Consider the following 9,177-nt stretch of genomic DNA (forward strand, 5'->3'; position numbering starts at 1 on the left):
GCACATAAAAGCTACAGGAGTGGACGGATTACCCAGAGAGAAAGTGTGGGTGGAGATAGAGCGAAACAGTTAACAGGGAGCTACTTACAACACCTGAAACTGTTTTGTAAGTACTAGCTCATTTCATTCTGGACAGCTCTATAAAGTAGTAATATTATTATCATCCCCACTTTACAAATGAGAAACACTGAGAGGACCGGAAGTAAATGGAAGGACTGGAATTCAACAAGAGAATTAGGTTCCAGAACCAAACCATTAGGCTTTATTTCCTTGTATAGCTCTTAAACATCAGGCTCTGTATTCTGGTACTGAGTCTAGAGTTATGCCATCAATATAATAGCCACGAGACACATGTGGCTACTAAGCACTTGCAACGTGGCTGGTCTAAATGACTATGTGTAGTAAGTGTGAAGTACACACCAGAATTGAAAGAGAGAGAGAAAAGAAAGGAAGGAAGGTAGAAGGGAAAGAAGGAAAGAAATCCCATTGATATCTTTAGAGAGGGAGGCAAACCATAAAAGACTCTTAAATGCAGAGAACAGGGGTGCCTGGGTGGCTCAGTCGGTTAAGCGTCCAACCGACTTCAGTTCAGGTCATGATCTCACGGTCTGGTCTGTGGGTTCAAGCCCCGGGTTGGGCTCTGTGCTGACAGCTCGGAGCCTGGAGCCTGCTTCGGATTCTGTGTTTCCCTCTCTTTCTGCCCCCTCCCCCGCTCACGCTCTGTCTCTGTCTCTGTCTCTGTCTCTGTCTCTCTCTCAAAAATAAATAAAAACATTAAAAAAAATTAAATACAGAGAACAAACTGAGGGTTGATGGGAGTGGGTTAAGGAGGCATTAAGGAGGGCACTTTTTAGGATGAGCACCGGGTGTCATACTTAAGGGAGAATCACTTCAGGGTTCTACTCCTGAAGCCAAGACTACACTGTATGTGAACTAACTTGAGAATTAAAAAAAAAAAAAAAAATCTCATTGATATCTTTAATATTGACTCACATGTTAAAATGATAATATATATATATTGGATTAAATAAAATACTAAAATTAACTTTGCTTCTTTTTCTTTTTTTTAAATTGGCTACTAGAAAAAATGTTGTATATGCAACTCTCATTATATTTCTATTGGGCAGTGCTAATCTAGTGCAGGGTTACTTGACCTTGGCACGATTGGCGTTGGAAAACTATTGGGGGGGGGGGGGGGTTGTTCTGTGCATCGCAGGATGTTTAGTAACATCTCTGGCCTCTACTCACTAAATGCCAGTAGTACCTACACCACTTAAAAATGTCCCTAGATAGTACAAAATGTCCCCTAGAGGAGAAACCACTGCTGGCTGAGACCACTGGTCTAAAGAAAGTCCAACATTTGGGCTTTGAGTGGAAGAGAAAGAGCTGCCAAAGGAGACTGGGAAGGAACAGCCAAGGAGGTGGAGGAGAGCCAAGGGGGGTGTTACAGCAGCCAAAAGAGTGTTTCAAGTACTTGGTCATGATCCTTTAAAATGTCAGTCAAGTCACGTCACTCCCTGCTGAGAACCATCCGTAGATTTGCCATCACATTCAGAATAAATGCCAACTGCTTACCATGGCCTCTACATAGGGTGACTATATAATTTAGCATCTAAACCTAGGGCACCCTTGAGAGTGAAAGGAGGCAATAGTAACAACTATGTCGGGACAGCCCAAGGCATGCAGATGTGTATGGTCATCCTAAGCTCTGGCCCCTGCCCTTGCCTTGCTCACTCAGCTACTAGAACCTTCTTGATGCTCCACCAAGATTTCAGGTTTGTTGCTACCACATGGCTTTACGTTTGTTGTTCCCTCTACCTGGAACCCTCTTCCTCCAGATCTTCTTAGATTACCTCACTTTGTTCAGGACTTTACTCAAACATGACATCCTCACAGAGGATCCTCCTGACCTCCTATCTAAAACAGCCACCAATCGCCTAGTCACTCTGTGTCCCCTCCCTCACTTCATCTTACTTTGCAGCATCTATTAATGTCACTGCCATTATATTATGTATGTTAATATATATTTGTTTAAGTGATCCCTACACCCAGTGTAGGGCTTGAACTCACAACCCCAAGACCAAGAGTCACATGCTATACTGACGGAGCCAGCCAGGTGCCCTGATATATTTGTTAACTGTCCGTGTCCCCAACCAGAAGATAAACTCATTGAGGGTAGAGATTTGTCCCTTTCATTCACTGCTGACTCTCCAGCACCCAGCACAGTGTCTGGCATGTAGTAGATGTACAATAAATAAATACTGGATGGCAGAATAAACTCATTTGAGAAGCTTGTCTGTGATGGCAGAGTAAGCTAGGACAATAGCTGGAGGGTGATGTAGAATCCAGGGTTTGTTTGCTTCTGCTTTTGTTTTAAGATGGGAAAGAGTAGAGTATGGATCCAGTACCAAGGACTTTTATGAAAAGGCTTCCAGCTTGACAATGGAGTTCCCGGGGGTGGGGATCATTTTTGTTGTTCATGACTACGTCCCTTAATACCTAGGAAAGTGCCCAGCTCATAGTGGGCATTCTAAAATAGTTATAAAAGAAATAAATGAAGTAATGATGATGTTGATAACACAATTCTATTGCATTTACCCTATTCCAAGCATCGTACCAAGTATTTTGACATCTATGAACTCGTTTACACCTCGCAACAGTCTTAGAGGTTACTGCGACTCTCTATTATAATCCCGCTTTTTTGAGACATAGGGAAGTTAAATAACTTCCCCGAGATCACACAGCCAGTAAGCGGTCGAGCTGGGATCTTACCCAGGCAGGCTGGCACCAGCTGGTAACCACTGCATCCTGCATCAGAGTGGGGGAAACCAAGCAGGAGACTCCTGCATCAGGCCAGGCAGTAGGGACTGGTTTCAAGGTGGAAGAAGAAGGAACAAATCCAAGTGATGCTGGATCGTTGTCTGGGTGACTGAGTGAGTAAAGGTGACAGGCACCAATGGGAACACAGGAGAAGGTAAGAAGTTCAGTGTGGCCATACTGTTTGTGAGACCCATGGAATACTGGTAGGAGAACCTGGAAAGAGGCCTGGCCTGGAGCAGACTGGAGACTGGTAGACTGGAAACCATGGGGGTACAGGAGATACCCAGGGCAGCTAGTGCAGAGCAAGAGGGAGGAGACCTGGGATAGAACCCTGGGGAGCAGCAGGGAACTCTGGGAACACTGGGAAGTCTGGGAAGGGAAACTCTGGGAAGAAGGAGGAAAATCAGAAAAGAATGGAGTGCCAGGGGCCAAGGCCAGAGAAGACCAAGAACAAGCTCTGGGTCACCAGTCCAGGGACGCAAAGAGGAAGATGTGCAGTCACAAGGTCACAGAGGCCCTGGCATGAATGGGTGGGTCAAGGCAGTAGCCAGATCCGTGGATTGGGAAGTGTCTGTGGGATGCAAAAGCAGTTTTGAAGAAGAGGCAAGTCCATGAGAGAGCCCAGCAGGGCCTCAGGAGGAATTTGCTTGCTGATGGAGGGGAGTCAGGAATAGGCAGAAGGGTGAGCCCCGGGGAGCCTCAGTGCAAAGGGAGGGAGGCAGAGGCGGGACCTCTGCTCTCCCCACTTACCCTGTCCTCCCTACCCCAGAGCTGAGTAAGCCGGGAGATTTCCAGAGGCAGGTATCAGCTCTCGTGATACTTCTCCAATGTCTGGCCCCCACCCTAGGTCACTCCCGTCTCCTCTTGGGGCTGGTATTCAGATTCCTGAATGGACATGGCCAGAGCTCCAGAGAGTTAGGTTGCATGAGACCTCTGCTGGGTCTGGCACCGAGCCTCTGACTGTTGGGTGGTAGCGGTATCTGGGGGGTGGATGGCTGGTGCAGAGATGCTCAGGGCAGCAGTTGGGAGTTACTAGTTGTGCGGAAATTTCTTTTTAAGCTTTTTTATTTACTTTGAGGGGGGAGGGGCAGGGAGAGAGGGAGAGAGAGAATCTCAAGTTCGACGTGGGGCTCAAACTCCCAAACCGTGAGGTCATGACCTGAGCCGAAACCGAGGGTTGGACGCTTAACCAACTGAGCCACATAGGTGCCCAGCGGTGCAGTAATTTTCGTCAGTCTCTGGGACACAAGGGCAGGACGCAGGTCAGGTTTGCTCACGGTCAGCTCCCCTGTGCCTAGCAATGTCTGGCACTTAGTAGGTGTTTGGTAAGTATTGGCGGAGTGGGAGCGATGGGGAGGTCAGCTGGGGGACTCCTGAAGTCCTCTACTTCTCTGTGGAGGAGGTGGTACCTGGCCTCTTGGGAAACAGTAGAGTCACAGTGGGCACAACCCGGAGCCAGGGTCTGGGGGGAGATGCCAAGGAGGGAGGGCTGGAGCACCTGGGTGCCACTCAGTCTTCCCTCACCCCTCCACTTGTGTCTGGGGACACTGAGACCCACAGAGGGGCAGAAACATCTGGAGGGCCTCACGGTGAGGCAGCAGGTGAGCCTGGATATTAGAGGCCTTCCTGTGCCTTGGTTTTCTTATCTGTAAAATGGGATGACAACACAGCTGCCCACTCCTTAGGCTTGTTGTGAGGATAAAATGAGGTAAGATGCATAAAATACCTGGTGTTTAGGGTGAAAACTTGGAAATGTTAGCATTTGGGATAAGCCTTTGTCTCCATACATTTTCTCTCTGGGAGCTTCATCTGCTTTCATGGCTTTACCTCCTTTAAGCCACATTTGGTTCCCAAATTTATATCTCTAATGCAGACATTGTTTTCAGAGCTTTGGACCCATGTATCCAACTGCCCGGAGTCTTTTTCCTTATACTCGTGTTGGTCTGCCAATGTGCCAAGATCTAGAGGGATGGTGTGCCGGGCCTGCCCAGGGCCTCCCCCAGGCTCTCTGTGCCAAGGACCACTTCCACAGGGCTCCCAGCCCAGATGTCAAGCATCCCCATCAGCACTTTCCTGCTTGCTGTTCCGTCCTGAGAACCATCTGAGCCTCTTTGCCTCACCCCCTCCCTGACCCCTGCTCGTCCCAGGCCCTTCCTGTCCTCCCCTTGCCCTCCTCCCCTGCTCCCCTGGGACCTATCAGTGCTCACTCCCCACCTCCACAGCTGCTGCCACAGCTGGTCGCTGACGGAATGTGCAGCTGCTGAGAGCCACATGTGCGGAACAGGCAGTGCGCAGCTACCCCTGGGGCCAAGCGGGGGTGGGGGTGGGACCATCTGTCTGTGTCTGTTCATCCATCTACACCACACACACACACACACACACACACACAGAGTCCTGATCTCCTTCTCCAGGGAAGGTGGTGGACAGTATTGGTTTGGACCCCTTCTCTGTCCCTGGGCTGCAGAGTCCATGCTCCATCTACAGGGATCCAGTGGTCCCAGCTTGGGGGTCCCTGAGGGCAGACTGGCTGGGCTGGTTTAGCTGTCCTGGTGCCTGTATCCTCCCTGCCCCTGTGTGTAGGCAGCACTACCCCTGCCCCCCGCCTCCCCCTCCCCGAGACTGCCAAGGACCAGAATGGCGGCCTGGGTGATCAGAGCCTCCCTTGCTTTTCCAGACCCTGGGGGGTGGCCCGCAATGGAGGAAGCCAGAGGCCTCAGACACATTCCAGAGCCCCCTGGGCAGCGCCTGAGGCTCCAGAGGAGTCTCAGCCCTGGGGCAGCGCCAGCGGCATCTGTCCTGGTTCCCACACTCTGGCCTCTGGAATCTCTGCGAATTTCTCTTCCATGTGTGCATGATGTCAGCAGGACAAGGACGCTGGGAGTGGAGGGGGGCGGGTGGACTGAGGACACTTTGCTCCCTGAAGTCAGATGGCTGTGAAGAGTGGAAACAGGGGAGAGTCCACCCAAAAAAGAAGGGGTGACTTGACCTCTTGCTCCCAAGCCTGACTGGGTCCCGACACTGCTCAGTACATTCCTCTCAGAGCCCCCTGCCATCTCTGGGGCCTCAGTTTCCTCATCTGTAAAACAGAAACAAGACTAGCAGCTACCTTCCTAAATGTAATATGAAGACTATAAAATCTTGACCCTTGGGGGATACCCTTCATGCTCTAGGCACAGCTCACCCTCTCATTGCTTCCCTGACCTCTACCCCACTCCTGCCATTTTTCATATGTTTTAGGACATATAATATAGGTTCATACTTCTGAATCTGTATTCTGTCCATCTTGAAAGCCTTTCTCTTTATCTGGAAAATTCCCACTCAGCCTTCAGAACCCAGCACTTGAGTCCGTCTCCAAGAAGCCTGTCCAGCCTCCCTTGGGCACTGCTACTGCCTCTTTGTACTTCTTTGGTGCCCTCTGTGGTAGCCTGATCTTCCTGTACTGCCTGTCTGTTTACTTCCCCTGACTATGGCCTTCAGGAAGCTGTCCTTTCTGGGGCCAATGGCCACTCTCAGGAGCCCAGGCACAGCACCCACGACATGCAGGTGTCAGAACATAATCAGGACATGGCTGTATGTGTGGCTCTCACCCAGATGCTACCAGGTAGAGCTCCCCACATAGCCCCACTGGTCTGGTCTTAACAGGAAGAGGGAGTAGCATAGTCCTTACCAGCTGCCAAAGCATTTCTTAAACCCAGAAAACAGCCACTGTTTCCCTTCCCCTACCCAGGTCAGCCAAATCAAAATCCTACTGTAAAGATGGGGAAAATTGAAGCCCAGAGAAGAGAAATTGGTAGTAAAGAGTATATTAGACTTCAGGGCTCCTACCCTAGTCTAAGGCTCTTAGGCCCTTTTCCCACCCCTAACTCCCTCCTGGAGGTTAGGGCTGGGAAGTGATAATGGGGTCAAGGCAGGGCCCCATTGGTTTGAATTGGATTCCACCATGCTCCCTGGTATTGACAAGGAAACCTCACTCTATTGCACCGTTAGTGATGATGGAGAATTTTAAGACCATCTGGCACAAGCCATCCTGGGGGTAGATGGGTGTGGGCCCTAGGGCCCAGAGAGGGTGTGTCAGTTCAGGTCTTCTAGGAGACATACCCTAAGGTGAATCAGAGGTGCAAGAGACTCATTAGGGAAACCACTTGTAAGGATAAAGGGTGGGAGCAGGGATGAGTAGGAAGATCCTTTTGAGCCTGACACCTGTGAAAGACAGGGAACAGGAAGGAGGACTGGGTAGGAAGAGCCTCACACTTCAGTACAGCTCTGACAAGGTCTTGGTCAGGCCTGGGGTAGAGATTCCCCATTAGGGGAGTCCCACAGCCAGCAGAAATAGCCCGACTCTAGTTTCTCCATTGTGCCCAGTCACTGACTGAGGGCAGTCCCGGGAGACCATGCTGTCTACTTCCTGAAAGTCACAGTGGATCTGAAGTTACAGCCGCTGGAGACTGTTCGCTAATGACAGCCCTTGCCGCCGCTTCTCTTGAAGGCACAAACGAGTGAGGTACCCTCCTGGCAGCTGCAGAGGGTCCGTGCTTTGCCAGGTCACCCAGCCCAACAAGCAGGTGACAAGTTCACACTCCTGGGATGTGGCTGCACTGTCCTAACATGGGGGTGAGCTTTAAACCACTTGGATTTTGGGGCGCCTGGGTGGCGCAGTCGGTTAAGCGTCCGACTTCAGCCAGGTCACGATCTCGCGGTCCGTGAGTTCGAGCCCCGCGTCGGGCTCTGGGCTGATGGCTCGGAGCCTGGAGCCTGTTTCCGATTCTGTGTCTCCCTCTCTCTCTGCCCCTCCCCCGTTCATGCTCTGTCTCTCTCTGTCCCAAAAATAAATAAACGTTGAAAAAAAAAATTTAGAAAAAAAAAATAAACCACTTGGATCTTCGCAGGGCTTCCAGGGGGATGCTTTGCCAGAGGAATGAAAGAATGACGATTCAGAAGAAGTCAGCTGAAAACATGGTGTTTCAAAGGGAATAGCACTGAGTCTAGAGCAACGGCCTGGCATGAAATGTCCTTTCCGCGACTACTAGTGTGTGTCCTCAGACAAGTTCCTTCTCCTCTCTAACACTTGGCTTTCACCTTTGCAAGATGTGGAGGAGAATATCTCACTCATGCTTCCCCTGCCCAGATCCAAAAGAGTCGGGCAAAAGGAACAAGTATTTTTATCTCTGTAAAGATGGCTCTTCTTCTTACACAGGTGCCCATTAAAGGCCACTCCTCAAACTTTCCCCTTGGATTAACCCAAGTGGCAGAATATTATTTGTACAATCTCTGAGGTTCAAGGGGACATAGCTCAAACTAACAATGAAAGCTCAAAAAAATTTTTAAATGTTTATTTATTTTTGAGAGAGAGAAACAGCACGAGCAGGGGAGGGCAGAGAGAGAGGGAGAGAGAGAATCCCAAGCAGGCTTCACGCTGTCAGTACAGAGCCTGATGTGGGGCTCCGTCCCACAAACCGCGAGGTCATGACCTGATCCGAAATCAAGAGTCAGACATTTAACCAACTGAGTCACCCAGGCACCCCCAAAGCTCAAATTTTCTGGTGTGTGTTTCATCTTAAAAATATACAGGAGAGAGTTAGTATAGAGTAGCACTTAAGATACGGACAACTTGAGTTTAAATCAATCTCTGTGAATTACTGACTATGGACTCTGGGTGAGTTACTTTACCTCTCTGAATCTCAGTTTCCTCCTTTGTAAAACAAGATAATAGCTAGTACCTACTTCATAAGGCTATTGTGAAGATCAAATTAATTGATTTATATGAAGTGCATAGAAAATCTATTATATTTACTGTTATGATGTGAATTTGTCATTTATTCCTCGAGTTACTTGTTCATAAAAAATTTTTTTAATGACTTACTGGCAAATAAAACTGACCACCAATAAGGAAAAGGAAAGAAAGGCAAAGAAGTAGAACAGTTAGTTCTCAGGTCTCAGCCCTCAGGTCTTTCAGCTTTGCAGGTTGAAAAGTGAGGGCACAACAGAGGAGATAGAATTATGTGCCTGATTTCTCCATCCCATTGTTCCAAGGCACAGTCACACCTCTTCCATGTTGTAGGGATTTTGCTCCCAAATCCAGCCCAATATCCTGTCAGAAAGTGGAGGATTCAGTTAGGGCACCAGAGAGTTCAGTCTGTTTGCTCAAGGCCTGGGCAGGTGGAGATGTTGGACCACCAGCTCTCCCACCACCCCTCTGCACCCTGCCCTTTCCCTCACCTTAGACATGGCCCATCAGCGACAACCAGGATAAACAACTCTGGTACCGCTGGCCTTATGGACATTATAAAAACTTCACAATGAGACGGAGACATCTCAGAACACAAAATTTCCGTGACGTTCCCAAGTAGGTGACCTCAG

Source organism: Lynx canadensis, chromosome C1, assembly GCF_007474595.2.
Source record: "Lynx canadensis isolate LIC74 chromosome C1, mLynCan4.pri.v2, whole genome shotgun sequence".
NCBI lineage: Eukaryota > Metazoa > Chordata > Mammalia > Carnivora > Felidae > Lynx > Lynx canadensis.